Raw genomic sequence first — 17117 nt, 5'->3', positions numbered from 1 at the left:
TGCATTAGTACACTGGGATAATGACAACTCTATGCCAACTGCATTAGTACACTGGAATAATGACAACTCTATGCTAACTGCATTACTACACTGGGATAACGCTAACTGTATGCTAACTGCATTAGTACACTGGGATAATGACAACTGTGTGCTAACTGCATTAGTACACTGGAATAATGACAACTCTATGCTAACTGCATTAGTACACTGGGATAATGATAACTTTATGCTAACTGTATTAGTACACTGGAATAATGATAACTGTATGCTAACTGCATTAGTACACTGGAATAATGACAACTCTATGCTAACTGCATTACTACACTGGGATAACGCTAACTGTATGCTAACTGCATAAGTACACTGGGATAATGACAACTGTGTGCTAACTGCATTATTACACTGGAATAATGACAACTCTATGCTAACTGCATTAGTACACTGGGATAATGATAACTTTATGCTAACTGTATTAGTACACTGGAATAATGATAACTGTATGCTAACTGCATTAGTACACTGGAATAATGACAACTCTATGCTAACTGCATTACTACACTGGGATAATTCTAACTGTATGGAAACTGCATTAGTACACTGGGATAATGCTAACTGTATGCTGACTGCAGTAGCCTTCCTTAGATGTCTAAAGGGGAACACACTGTTCACTTGTTTTGCCTCGGGGTGGTCACATCTAACAACTGACAGTAGTGAACTTCCTCTGCCTTTAATGAATTCAGCTCTTGATGTGTGTCCCCTCGCCCTGAGCTACAGGCTAGTCTCGCTGGAAAAACTGGTCCGACAGCAGCGAGACTGTCAAGAGGAGTCAATAAAGCTGTTAAGAGCTTTGGGAGAATCGAGTGTGCTAGCTTGTGTTCATCTCCTTCACAAACACAAACTTGTGCAGCTCTGCAGGAATGTAGCGTGTGTTTGAGTGTGTTCGACTGTGTGTGAGAAGTCCAGGGTGGGAGAGATGACGTATGTGCTGGACCTCAGATGGGGGAGTTATCATAGAAGCAGCAGATCTTCTGCTGTCCAGACGTCTCAAACTCACAAAACTGCGTCAAGTTCTCACACCTGGGATCGAAAAAGAACTTTACTTTTTAAAGGGAGAAAGTCCAGAAGACCCAAGAAGATCTGCCGAAGGCTTCTGTGAAGTCATGACCTTCTCCTGCCTGTAGGTCACTTTAGGGTTCAAACACAGAAGGATCTTCAGAGGATCATCAAATTCAAGATAGTCTAGATGTCAATACACAATTTGACAGAAGCAGAACTGTTTTCTCAATGTCATCGAAAACACGTTTAATACCTTGATATAGAATTTTTTTTTTTTTAATGTTTGTCGAACACCTAAGGAACACACCATGAACTCAGATGAGCTTCTCAGAACCTGCAGGAGGAGGATCTGGATCTTCCTCTCACTGTTGGCAGCATCGTCAAAAAAAATGCTTGAGGCATCAATCTTCTCCTGGATCCAGAGTCTGGGTGTGACCCGGCCCTCGCCCATGGGCACCACCCTCTCATTCCTGCTCTGCAGAAACAGGACCAGACTCGCCGTCTTCATTTAGGACTAATGGTCCTGAAGGTCTGACACGGGGGCTCTTTTTAGTTTTGAAGTAAATCAGTTCCATCAGAATATTGATACATTATATTACTGAACGTTTACAGGTGGATTTTGAATTAGTACTATGATGTGTCAAATATATTTTAGGCCATAAACAAAATTCCTATTTCAGCTTTAGACTAAACTTTACTACAATGACAAAGAAAATCAAGCGATCAGAGAGAAGTTGTGTTGGATGCTAAGAACTGGTTCTGATCCGAGACAGTCTGGTGACTCACATTTCTTCCATACAAACCATTCCTACCAAACCAAAAAAATCATGTGTCATTTTTAATTAAACAAGTTTTTAATTCGACGACTCATTCAACTCAAATTAATTTGTTACTTTGTGTTCAAAGGGATCTGAACTATCATGTAGTGAGTTTACATGATTAAATTTAGAGAACACTCTTGTTATTACTGATTTAAGTTAAGTTGATTCCTGTAATTGTTGAGTGAGATCTCGCTCTCAGCTGTTGACACGCTCAAGACGCCTCAGAGAGATGAAGGGAGCGACGGAAGGACAGGAGGAGGACCATATAACCAACAAATTAATCATGGGAGTAGACAGATATGTGTACAAGTGTGTGTTCTGGGTGCCCACAGTGGCACATTTCTTGTATTCAAAACACACAAACTATGCGTATCTTCCAACAAGATAACAATTCTGCACAAACTGAAACTGTTCGTTTTGTGATTCGTTTTGTGATTCGTTTTTATCTGCGGCGCTCCTCAACTCTCACGGTTTCCCAAAACGTCTGCTGACACACAGCAGCAGGTCCACTCCCACATGGTTTACAACCCAGAACCACACCCCACACACTTGCTCATGCATGCACCTATACACACACTTGCACCCTCATGAACACCTATATATTTGCACACATATGAACATTTACACACTTGCAAGCACATGAACATTTATAATCTTGCACACACAACACATGAATATATATAAACTTGCACAAACATGAACATATATAAACTTGCACAAACATGAACATATATAAACTTGCACACACATGAACATATATAAACTTACACACACATGAACATATATAAACTTGCACAAACATGAACATATATAAACCTGCACACACATGAACATATATAAACTTGCACACACATGAACATATATAAACTTGCACACACATGAACATATATAAACTTTTACACACATGAACATATATATACTTGCACAAACATGAACATATATAAACTTGCACAAACATGAACATCTATAAACTTGCACAAACATGAACATATATAAACTTTTACACACATGAACATATATAATCTTGCACAAACATGAACATATATAAACTTGCACACACATGAACATTTATAAACTTTTACACACATGAATATGTATAAACTTGCACAAACATGAACATATACACACTTGCACACACATGAACATATACACACTTGCAAGCACATGAAAATTTATAATCTTGCACACACATGAATATATATAAACTTGCACACACATGAACATATACACACTTGCACACACATGAACATATACACACTTGCACAAACATGAACATATTAAAACTTGCACACACATAAACATATATAAAATGCACAAACATAAACATATATAAAATGCACAAACATGAACATATATAAACTTGCACACACATAAACATAAAACGGATATATATAAAATGCACAAACATAAACATATATAAAATGCACACACATGAACATATATAAAATGCACAAACATAAACATATATAAAATGCACAAACATGAACATATATAAACTTGCACACACATGAACATATATAAACTTGCACAAACATGAACATATATAAACTTGCACACACATAAACACATATAAAATGCACAAACATGAACATATATAAACTTGCACACACATGAACATATTAAAACTTGCACACACATGTACATATATAAACTTGCACAAACAGGAACATATATAAACTTGCACACACATGAACATATATAAACTTGAACAAACATGAACATCTATAATCTTGCACAAACATGAACATATATAAACTTGCACAAACATGAACATATTAAAACTTGCACACACATGAACATATATAAAATGCACAAACATGAACATATATAAACTTGCACACACATGAACATATATTAACTTGCACAAACATTAACATCTATAAACTTGCACAAACATGAACATATATAAACTTGCACAAACATGAACATATATAAACTTTTACACACATGAACATATATAAACTTGCACAAACATGAACATATATAAACTTGCACACACATGAACATATATAAACTTTTACACACATGAATATATATAAACTTGCACAAACATGAACATATACACACTTGCACACAAATGAACATATACACACTTGCAAGCACATGAAAATTTATAATCTTGCACACACATGAATATATATAAACTTGCACAAACATGAACATATTAAAACTTGCACACACATAAACATATATAAAATGCACAAACATAAACATATATAAAATGCACAAACATGAACATATATAAACTTTCACACACATAAACATAAAACGGATATATATAAAATGCACAAACATAAACATATATAAAATGCACACACATGAACATATATAAACTTGCACACACATGAACATATATAAACTTGCACAAACATAAACATATATAAACTTGCACACACATGAACATATATAAACATGCAAAAACATGAACATATATAAACTTGCACACACATGAACATATATAAACTTGCACAAACATGAACATATATAAACTTGCACAAACATGAACATATATAAACTTTTACACACATGAACATATATAAACTTGCACAAACATGAACATATATAAACTTGCACAAACATGAACATATATAAACTTGCACAAACATGAACATCTATAAACTTGCACAAACATGAACATATATAAACTTGCACAAACATGAACATATATAAACCTTTACACACATGAACATATATAAACTTGCACAAACATGAACATATATAAACTTGCACACACATGAACATATATAAACCTTTACACACATGAACATATATAAACTTACACACACATGAACATATATAAACTTGCACAAACATGAACATATATAAACCTGCACAAACATGAACATCTATAAACTTGCACAAACATGAACATATATAAACTTGCACAAACATGAACATATATAAACCTTTACACACATGAACATATATAAACTTGCACACACATGAACATATATAAACTTTTACACACATGAATATATATAAACTTGCACAAACATGAACATATACACACTTGCACACACATGAACATATACACACTTGCAAGCACATGAAAATTTATAATCTTGCACACACATGAATATGTATAAACTTGCACACACATGAACATATACACACTTGCACACACATGAACATATACACACTTGCACAAACATGAACATATTAAAACTTGCACACACATAAACATATATAAAATGCACAAACATAAACATATATAAAATGCACAAACATGAACATATATAAACTTGCACACACATAAACATAAAACGGATATATATAAAATGCACAAACATAAACATATATAAAATGCACACACATGAACATATATTAAATGCACAAACATAAACATATATAAAATGCACAAACATGAACATATATAAACTTGCACACACATGAACATATATAAACTTGCACAAACATGAACATATATAAACTTGCACACACATAAACACATATAAAATGCACAAACATGAACATATATAAACTTGCACACACATAAACATATTAAAACTTGCACACACATGAACATATATAAACTTGCACAAACATGAACATATATAAACTTGCACACACATGAACATATATAAACTTGCACAAACATGAACATCTATAATCTTGCACAAACATGAACATATATAAACTTGCACAAACATGAACATATTAAAACTTGCACACACATGAACATATATAAAATGCACAAACATGAACATATATAAACTTGCACACACATGAACATATATTAACTTGCACAAACATTAACATCTATAAACTTGCACAAACATGAACATATATAAACTTGCACAAACATGAACATATATAAACCTTTACACACATGAACATATATAAACTTGCACAAACATGAACATATATAAACTTGCACACACATGAACATATATAAACTTTTACACACATGAATATATATAAACTTGCACAAACATGAACATATACACACTTGCACACAAATGAACATATACACACTTGCAAGCACATGAAAATTTATAATCTTGCACACACATGAATATATATAAACTTGCACAAACATGAACATATTAAAACTTGCACACACATAAACATATATAAAATGCACAAACATAAACATATATAAAATGCACAAACATGAACATATATAAACTTGCACACACATAAACATAAAACGGATATATATAAAATGCACAAACATAAACATATATAAAATGCACACACATGAACATATATAAAATGCACAAACATAAACATATATAAAATGCACAAATATGAACATATATAAACTTGCACACACATGAACATATATAAACTTGCACAAACATGAACATATATAAACTTGCACACACATAAACACATATAAAATGCACAAACATGAACATATATAAACTTGCACACACATAACATATTAAAACTTGCACACACATGAACATATATAAACTTGCACAAACATGAACATATATAAACTTGCACACACATGAACATATATAAACTTGCACAAACATGAACATCTATAATCTTGCACAAACATGAACATATATAAACTTGCACAAACATGAACATATTAAAACTTGCACAAACATGAACATATATAAACTTGCACAAACATGAACATATATAAACTTTTACACACATGAACATATATAAACTTGCACACACATGAACATATATAAACTTGCACACACATGAACATATATAAACTTGCACAAACATGAACATATATAAACTTGCACACACATAAACATATATAAAATGCACAAAAATAAACATATATAAAATGCACACACATGAACATATATAAAATGCCCATCATAAACATATATAAAATGCACAAACATGAACATATATAAACTTGCACACACATGAACATATATAAACTTGCACAAACATGAACATATATAAACTTGCACACACATAAACACATAAAATGCACAAACATGAACATATATAAACTTGCACACACATAAACATATTAAAACTTGCACACACATGAACATATATAAACTTGCACAAACAGGAACATATATAAACTTGCACACACATGAACATATATAAACTTGCACAAACATGAACATCTATAATCTTGCACAAACATGAACATATATAAACTTGCACAAACATGAACATATTAAAACTTGCACACACATGAACATATATAAACTTGCACAAACATGAACATATATAAACTTGCACACACATAAACATATATAAAATGCACAAACATAAACATATATAAAATGCACACACATGAACATATATAAAATGCACAAACATAAACATATATAAAATGCACAAACATGAACATATATAAACTTGCACACACATGAACATATATAAACTTGCACAAACATGAACATATATAAACTTGCACACACATAAACAAATAAAATGCACAAACATGAACATATATAAACTTGCACACACATAAACATATTAAAACTTGCACACACATGAACATATATAAACTTGCACAAACAGGAACATATATAAACTTGCACACACATGAACATATATAAACTTGCACAAACATGAACATCTATAATCTTGCACAAACATGAACATATATAAACTTGCACAAACATGAACATATATAAAATGCACAAACATGAACATATATAAACTTGCACACACATGAACATATATTAACTTGCACAAACATTAACATCTATAAACTTGCACAAACATGAACATATATAAACTTGCACAAACATGAACATATATCAACTTTTACACACATGAACATATATAAACTTGCACAAACATGAACATATATAAACTTGCACACACATGAACATATATAAACTTTTACACACATGAATATATATAAACTTGCACAAACATGAACATATACACACTTGCACACAAATGAACATATACACACTTGCAAGCACATGAAAATTTATAATCTTGCACACACATGAATATATATAAACTTGCACAAACATGAACATATTGAAACTTGCACACACATAAACATATATAAAATGCACAAACATAAACATATATAAAATGCACAAACATGAACATATATAAACTTGCACACACATAAACATAAAACGGATATATATAAAATGCACAAACATAAACATATATAAAATGCACACACATGAACATATATAAAATGCACAAACATAAACATATATAAAATGCACAAATATGAACATATATAAACTTGCACACACATGAACATATATAAACTTGCACAAACATGAACATATATAAACTTGCACACACATAAACACATATAAAATGCACAAACATGAACATATATAAACTTGCACACACATAAACATATTAAAACTTGCACACACATGAACATATATAAACTTGCACAAACATGAACATATATAAACTTGCACACACATGAACATATATAAACTTGCACAAACATGAACATCTATAATCTTGCACAAACATGAACATATATAAACTTGCACAAACATGAACATATTAAAACTTGCCCACACATGAACATATATAAAATGCACAAACATGAACATATATAAACTTGCACACACATGAACATATATAAACTTGCACAAACATTAACATCTATAAACTTGCACAAACATGAACATATATAAACGTGCACACACATGAACATATATAAACTTGCACACACATGAACATATATAAACTTGCAAAAACATGAACATATATAAACTTGCACACACATGAACATATATAAACTTGCACACACATGAACATATATAAACTTGCACAAACATGAACATATATAAACTTGCACACACATAAACATATATAAAATGCACAAACATAAACATATATGAAATGCACAAACATGAACATATATAAACATGCACACACATGAACATATATAAACTTGCACACACATAAACATATATAAAATGCACAAACATAAACATATATAAAATGCACAAACATGAACATATTAAAACTTGCACACACATGAACATATATAAAATGCACAAACATGAACATATATAAACTTGCACACACATGAACATATATAAACTTGCACACACATGAACATATATAAAGTTGCACACACATGAACATATATAAACTTGCACACACATGAACATATATAAACTTGCACAAACATCTTGCACACACATGAACATATATAAACTTGCACAAACATGAACATATATAAACTTGCACAAACATGAACATATATACACTTGCACACACATGAACATCTATAAACTTGCACACACATGAACATATATAAACTTGCACACACATGAACATATATAAACTTGCACAAACATGAACATATATAAACTTGCACACACATGAACATATATAAACTTGCACACACATGAACATCTATAAACTTGCACACACATGAACATATATAAACTTGCACACACATGAACATATATAAACTTGCACAAACATGAACATATATAAACTTGCACACACATGAACATATATAAACTTGCACAAACATGAACATATATAAACTTGCACACACATGAACATATATAAACTTGCACACACATGAACATATATAAACTTGCACAAACATGAACATATACACACTTGCACACACATGAACAAATATAAACTTGCACACATATGAACATATACACACTTGCACACACATGAACAAATATAAACTTGCACACATATGAACATATACACACTTGCACACACATGAACAAATATAAACTTGCACACATATGAACATATACACACTTGCACACACATGAACAAATATAAACTTGCACACATATGAACATATATAAACCATCACACATTAGTGTTCTAATGAGATAGAGAGCAAGACAGTGTGTGCATGTGTGTGAGTGTTGTCTGTGTAGAAGTATTTGTGTATATGTCAGTGCATGAGTTCTCGTAAATCAAATTTCAAAGAAGAATGAGTTAATAACATCAGGGTGTGGCCTGCTCTGGCAATCCTCCCAGGATTACCGCGGATTAAAGTAAAACACAAGTGCATTGTTTATTCTGGTTTCTCATCATCATCATCTTTAGTCACTATTAACGTACAAGGAAGATTAAAACAACACAAAAGAGAAAATCTGAAAAAAAGGTTTTGGAATAAAACTTCCTTTCGTGCCACAACTGGTTTGTTCTGGTGTTAGTGACTGTGTGTGTGTGTGTCACTGTGTGTGACTGTGTGAGTTTCTGGTTCACCTGAGCTGCAGCTGTCATGGATTCCCCTCCTGGGGGGGCCACGCTGTTGAATGTGTGGGCGGGGCCTAAAAGGTCATCACATGACACCAGAAACTAGGTCGCTGGTTCCAAAAGCCAACGACAAAGAAGGACTTTGTGAAGAGAAAGAATCGAGTCTGTGTCTCGGTTTCCTGGAGAGATTTTGTGCTTCAGACCTGAAAACTGGAACGGACATGATTCAGTGGTGGAGCTGTGCGACCCTGGAGTTCAACGCTCTGACAAGCTGGAGCATCGAGGGTGTGTGTCTGTGTGAGTGTGTCTGGTATGTTATGAAACTAGGTGTGTCTGACAGTGAAAGGAAAGATTCTCACACTGTTGCTTCTGATGTCTGCAGGGGAGGGAGTTGTCAGGTAGAGGCGGGACACAGTGTGTGTATGTTTGTGTGTTTGTGTATGTTCTTGTGTATGTGTCTGTGTGTTTGTGTATGAGTGTGTGTGTTTGTGTGTTTGTGTGTGTGAGTTTCTGTTTCTGTTTTTGTGCATGTGTTTGTGTGGCTGTATACATGTCTTTTTGTGTGTGTTTGTGCATGTGTTTTTATGTATGAATGTGTGAGAGTGAGTGTGTGTATGTGTGTGAGTGCATGTGTGTGTGTAGGTGCATGAATGAGTGTGTGTGTACTACATAGGTGAGTGTGTGTGTTTGTAAAAGTGTGCGAGTGAGTCTATGTATGATATTATATGATAATGTATTTGTGTGGGCATGTTAGTGACTATATGTGAGTACGATGGTTGTTGTGTTGTTTGTGTGTGTATTTGAGTGTGCGTTCATTTAAATTAGTGTATGTTTGAGTCTGTGCATGATAAGAGTGAGTGATTGTGTTTGTGAGTGTGTATGTATATTGGTATGTGGGAATGTGTCCGTGTGTGAGTGAGAGCTTGTATATCTGGGTGCATGTGTGTGTGTGTGTGTGTGTGTGTGTGTGTGTGTGTGTGTGTGTGTGTGTGTGTGTGTGTGTGTGTGTGTGTGTGTGTGTAACCTCTGTTGAATACCACTTCCGACACATTGAACAAAGCTGCAGGTGGTGGATCACTGGTCTTTTATTGAGAGGATTTTTCAGACAAAAACACCATAATTGAGGATGGATTGCTCACTCTGTAGAAACACCACTGTAACATGTATATACAGTATTTATAAGCCATTCTCTCAACAAATATAGATATATTAAATAAAACATCTACTTTACCATTTAACAGAGGCTTATGTAGTACAACAATGAAAAAACATTGTCGCTCATTGCAGTCCTCAAGGTGATGAAGTTATCCCACAATTCAATGGTAAAAGTCTGGGTTAACGAACGTGTGTGTGCGTTTGTGAGTGTGTGTGTGTGTGTGTAGGAGTGTACTGTATGTGTGAGTCAGTGTACGACTTTACGTGGGAATGTGTTTGTGTGTCTGTGAGTGAGTGTGATCTTGGGTGTGGCAGGTCAAAGTCAGAAGCTACAGAAGTCGATGACAATCACCAGTGAAGTACATTCTAAAGGGCTTTTTTGTTTTTACAAACGTATTGGAAAAAACTAAATGAAAAACACCAAAACAAAAATCCCTCTTTGATTATTAATATCTAGTTATATGCTATGGTAAGTATGATGGTGACATTAAATAGTAAATGCAATTGTCAGGTTACAAAGGTTTGACTTAATCAATGGAACAATTCAAAGTCACAAGTTTACTTGCACAAGGAGAGATAAACAATGTATTGACAATATTACAGACTCACACTTCCTGTCCAGGCAGCGACTCCAAAAGTTTTCAGACTTTGTGTCATTGAGTTTGAAACCCCTGATCTAAATTGTGCACTAATCCCTTAGATTAGGGGAAATAACATAAGCCGCTATCTGGTAAGAAGACGAGTTAACAACAAAAGAAAAATAACCACAGGAGAAATATGGAACATATTGAAACAACAAACAAGGAGAAACTGATCAAAGATCCACCCGTACATTTCCACTGCAAATCAAGACAGAAGAAAGAAGAAAACGAGATTTGCAATATGTTATGTTTACTGTTTTGCAAAGGTAAAATATAACAGCAACACTACAGATCTGCAAAGCCACCTTCTTTTTTCCTTTAATTTTCATTTACTTATTTTGTTGAACTGGACCCTATTTTACATAACAAGTTACGACTCACAGTTAGAAATCAGAAAGCATAGTCCGATTTACATAAAACACTTTAGAAATGTTTAGAATGTTTTTGTTACATATATCATGATATATAGCCGATTCAATTTCTTGGAAGATATCGCCTATATCATGTAATGTGATATTGTCATCATCAAAGGCAGTAATCTAACCACAATTCAATTCTAAAAGTCATATGTGCTGTTTCACATGTGTGAGATGTGCAATTTTCTACATTAAATTGATATGGGAAAAGTAGTGTTTTAGGAGCAGTTGAATTGAATTTAAAAATGTCTCGGCCGTAGAAAACCATCCGGGTGATTATCTTCTTTAGGGTCGAAAGCACGTAAAAAGAGTTGTTAGTGCTCAATGTCCAGCGAGTTGTTATGATCACATGATCCCAAGTGATCCGAATACTGTATCAACTGTTATCTCCCTTGCGCCTACGAGATACAGAGCTTAACAACTCTGAGTTATATGTCAGGGAATCAAAATCCAGTTTTTACCACCAGCAAGGAGTGGTGGCGCTTCTCACGGCTCGTCTCAAACCACTGAAGAACCTCTCTCCGTGCCGGCTTTTTATTCCATATTTCAGATGACGACACACTTGAATACAAACAGTTTGTTCATTTGTTGCAGGACGCAGCCAGCAAAGACCTGTTGTCTGTATGAGTCAGTGAGCACAGCGTTCAACTCACATATCTTGCTGAATGTCACTGTATCTTAATGCCCACAGTGTCATTTCTCCGAGAAACGAAACAGGGCACATTCCTTCCAGCTCATTGTTAGCCCTGCTGCAAGCATGACTACATGTTTATTATGATAAGACTAAAAGCAACATAAATTCTTTAACAGTTACTTCATGTCTCCTAAAGATCGGGTCGTAAATGAACAACTATTGTTATTACAAAGTAAAGATCAAGACTTGTAATTTTTTTCCAAATTAACTTTCTCTATTTGATCTGCTGATGTTCTTGTATGAAACTCCTATTTCAAACCCTACTGTCCACTTCACCTCCCAGTAACAACGTCCAGTTAAAGTCTCTTTATTGAAGGTCTGAAGATAATCTATCAATCTGTCTGGATGTTGAGGGCGAATCTGCTTTGTCATTGTGAGGTTCACGCCCCTGTTTCCTCCAGACAACCTCAAACGTGAGCCTGCAGTGTTTGGATGCAGAGTTTCTCGTGAGTATTTGAGGAACTTATCTATGGTTTCTTGTTGGATCATGATCGAGATCTTGGTGCATGTGACGGTGTGACTGTTGTTGTGTAACAGCTGCTGCAGCTCAGAGTCTTTCTTTTTCAGCTCAGAGATCTCCTGCTCCAGTTGCCCCTGAGGTCCTCGGACTCGAGCAGCTTCAGTCTGCTGCTTCGATCTCATCTGCTGCTCCACATCCGAAAGACTTTTCTGGAGGTTCTGGATGAGTTGGTTAAGGGTCTTCTGACGGTCCTCTACTGCTTTATCAGCAGAGACCTTTATGTTCTTCTCCTCCTGCTGGAGCAGCTCCACATCTTTCTCTTTCTCCTGGATTCTCTGCTGGATCCTTCCAAAGACTTGATTCACCTCCTTCTCTCGTTCACTTCTCTCTGCTGCAGCTGAGACCATGGCATGGTCTTTGTGTTGGTCCACAGCACAGAGATGACAGATGAGCTGCTGATCAGTATGGCAGAACATCTTCTTTTCCTCATTGTGACAAGAGCAGATGATCTCCTGGAGCTGCTTGGAGGTGTTGATCAGCTTGTGTCTCTTGAAGGCTAGAGCTTCTAGATGAGGCTGGAGGTGTTCCTCACATTAAGAGACCTGACAGACCAAATAGGACTTGAGGGCTTTCAGCTTCCTCTCGGTGCAGGTGTCACAGGTCACGTCTTCAGGTGCTTGGTGTTCAGATTTCTTCAGCTCCTCCACCTATCGCAGCTAACACTGTGTTCTTCTGCAGTCGAGGCCTCGGTGTGAAGGTCTCGCTTCACTGTGTAGATGTTCTTGTCACCTTCTCTGTCCCAGTCCCAGTGACTTGTAATGCATCTTACAGTAGTTGTGTCCACTTTGATCTCTGAGTCACATGTTTTAATGATTCTTGTAAATGATCCACCTTTTCGACTTTTGACTCTTGGCTTTTGTTTTATTGTTCCATTTTATGTTTGCTTCTTTTAATGAAAAACAATTTTAAGAAATTAAAGAAAAACGTTTTATTTTTTTATTTTATTATGAAATAATTATTTTACATTGTTCGCATTAACATCATTTTTATAAATGAGTGTCACTTATATTGTCAATATATTATTATATTAAATATCTTATATGTTATTGAGTTTCTTTTTTTTACCAATCTTAAGTCTGCTTCTTATCTTTACCTTTCCTTCTTTCCTTAAACATGATATTCTTTTGTTTAGCCTTTTTCTACTGATCAGCTTGTAGTCAAACTTATTGTTAGTATTTACTTTTTTTTTTTTTTTCATCACATAATCAAAAAATGATCAAAACAGAATCTCATTCCACAAGCTTGTTCCATCTCATGCTTACGCTTTGGGTTACCTTCCGAGGCTCTTCCTGTTCGCTGAGAGAGATCAATCCACTGTGTTGTTGAACCCTGTTGATCAGAGCGGGACCAAACCTTACTCTGCAGCGCCCCCTGTTGTCAGTAATGCTACTTTTGTTCTCTTGGATGTAGTACATGGAAGAATGGAATAGCTTATCCGCCAGCAGCTGACGGCTCATCCGGGTATTACATCTGGTGTGATTGATCCAAGCTGGTTCTGCCCAGTGGGGGGTTCTCAACGAACAAACTACCATGTCATACAACCACAAGTAAGTAAGTCGGGGGCACCCAGAGGGCATACACTGTAAATGGCATAGCACTCCTTTGCTATTCTATTAAGTCACTCTCCGCTGAGATTTTTTGTATTGTATTTTGCTTGTGTGATGTTTGGTCTAACGGCACTCAATGGCTCGGCTGGGGTGACTCCGATCTTGGATTGGTTGACTTTAGTTATGGTCGGACTTGCTCGCTCAGTGACGAGGCAGGGCCTTGGGAGGTAACCCATAGCAACAGCCTGTAGAGGGAGTTGCACGCATTCGTAGAACCCCTGTTACAAAGATAACCTCTGGATTTTCTTTTTTTATAAATCTAAACAAGTAATCGTACATTTCGTCATGTACTTGTTTTTTTTCCGATATCGGTTCAGAGCTTATCGGAACATATTTTTTATTTTGTTTGACGTACCATGACACTTTGGTGATCAGTTACAAGAAACTGGTGAGTAATTCACACAGCTTCATTGGATCAATATAGACTAATACTCACAGTACTGGTGGAAATTGTTGATTAAAAACAATTCATTTTATACTTTATAGGCTTTCATAACATTATTTTGTACTTTCATTATACTATTCAAGCTGCCGCTTGTTAATGAATCAACAACTTAGTAGTTTTTCCTGGAGCAATTTTCAACCCGACAACCGTCTTGCACTTAAGATGTCGTCCTTTGAAACACTAAGTTAAGTTAGAACAACCATAAACGTATAAATACAGAGATAATATGCTTTGTAATTGTTCTTACCTGTCGCTTTGACATTGAACAATAGCTAATATTGATACAATTTTTATCGACTGCATTTCAGGGATATCACTGAGAAGAAAAAAATTAAGATCTCAGAGCTTAACATAAAAGAAACCGAGATACAGTGAGATCCTTCTAGTGGCAGTGGCAGGTGCTGTTGAAAAACATAACTGGGGCTCTTAATTTCTAATATATTTTGATATATTTAAAAGGAAAAAGTAGACAAAAAATTACCAATTTTGCATTACAACAAAGCTTATTTTTTTTCAAAAAAATCCAATTTCAAGATTTCAAATCATAAATATCCAAAGATTGTGTTTGTCCTTCTAAACCGTGTACTCCAGCTGTGGCTCAGTAACTAACAATTAATTTCCCTCAGGATAATCCCAGACCTCTTCAGTCTATTTGCTTTGATGCCACCTTTTCCACCTGAATTACTTTTATTTGAATTAAACATTTGATTAACATGCCTCTTTAAATTTGTTCCATTTGCATTGGCCATATATGTCCTAAGAACTAACACATTTGTGATCACATCAAAACAGTGCCATAGCAATTTGTAAGTGACTTTTGAACTAGCCTCTCTCCCATCCATTTGCTGCTGGGTGAGAAGCTAGAGACTTTTCTTACCACATGTTGTTGCAAAAACAAGCAGTCCGTCAGCCCCTCTTCCAGAAACCCAAAAGAAGCCAACATGTTTCGTAGCATGTGAGCTGTGTCCGACCAACGGGCATAGGCATCCATAACCACCAAGGTTAATTCTCTCCCATGCACGTGAAGCCCACTTCCATGTATAAAATGGAGCTCTAACAGGTTCTCTGTTGTTGATGTCCCACTGTATCACCTCAGTTTCTAAATCCTAAATGAACTCCAAGCCAGAGACTTTTGTTTGATAAAGAACAGGAAAACATTAATGGCCATGGCAATAGGCTTTAATTAATTATTATATTTAACTTTTTTGAGTTGAGATAAACACTAAATATGTGTTACTAAGAACATTTCACCCCCACTTAGTGGCTATCGTGACATTTATTTCTGGGATATCTACTCTAAATCCTTACAATAGACTTTCGTTTTTTACTGTAAAAACCTGCATACTGTCTTCTGACACATATTTTGGCCATTGGACCCTGATAATGTATAATTGTTAACCTTTGTCAGTACAGCATCAATTTAGGTTTCCTGTTCATTCTCCTTTGCAGTCATTGAGAGACTGTCTAAATAAAACGCATCGCATGTAAGTATGAGGGCCGCGTCTGGGTCATAGTGTACCATCACTGCTTTTCGCTTTATCAAATGTTTTTTTTTACTCTAAGACCACACCCACCTTGCATCTATTTGCAATAACACTGTCAATGGGCCAATAAGTGTTGAAAGAGTTGTAATAAACGTAACATAGT

This window comes from Callionymus lyra, chromosome 2, assembly GCF_982586985.1.
Source record: "Callionymus lyra chromosome 2, fCalLyr1.hap1.1, whole genome shotgun sequence".
Taxonomy (NCBI): domain Eukaryota; kingdom Metazoa; phylum Chordata; class Actinopteri; order Syngnathiformes; family Callionymidae; genus Callionymus; species Callionymus lyra.
Note: the sequence above shows the minus strand (reverse complement) of the source record.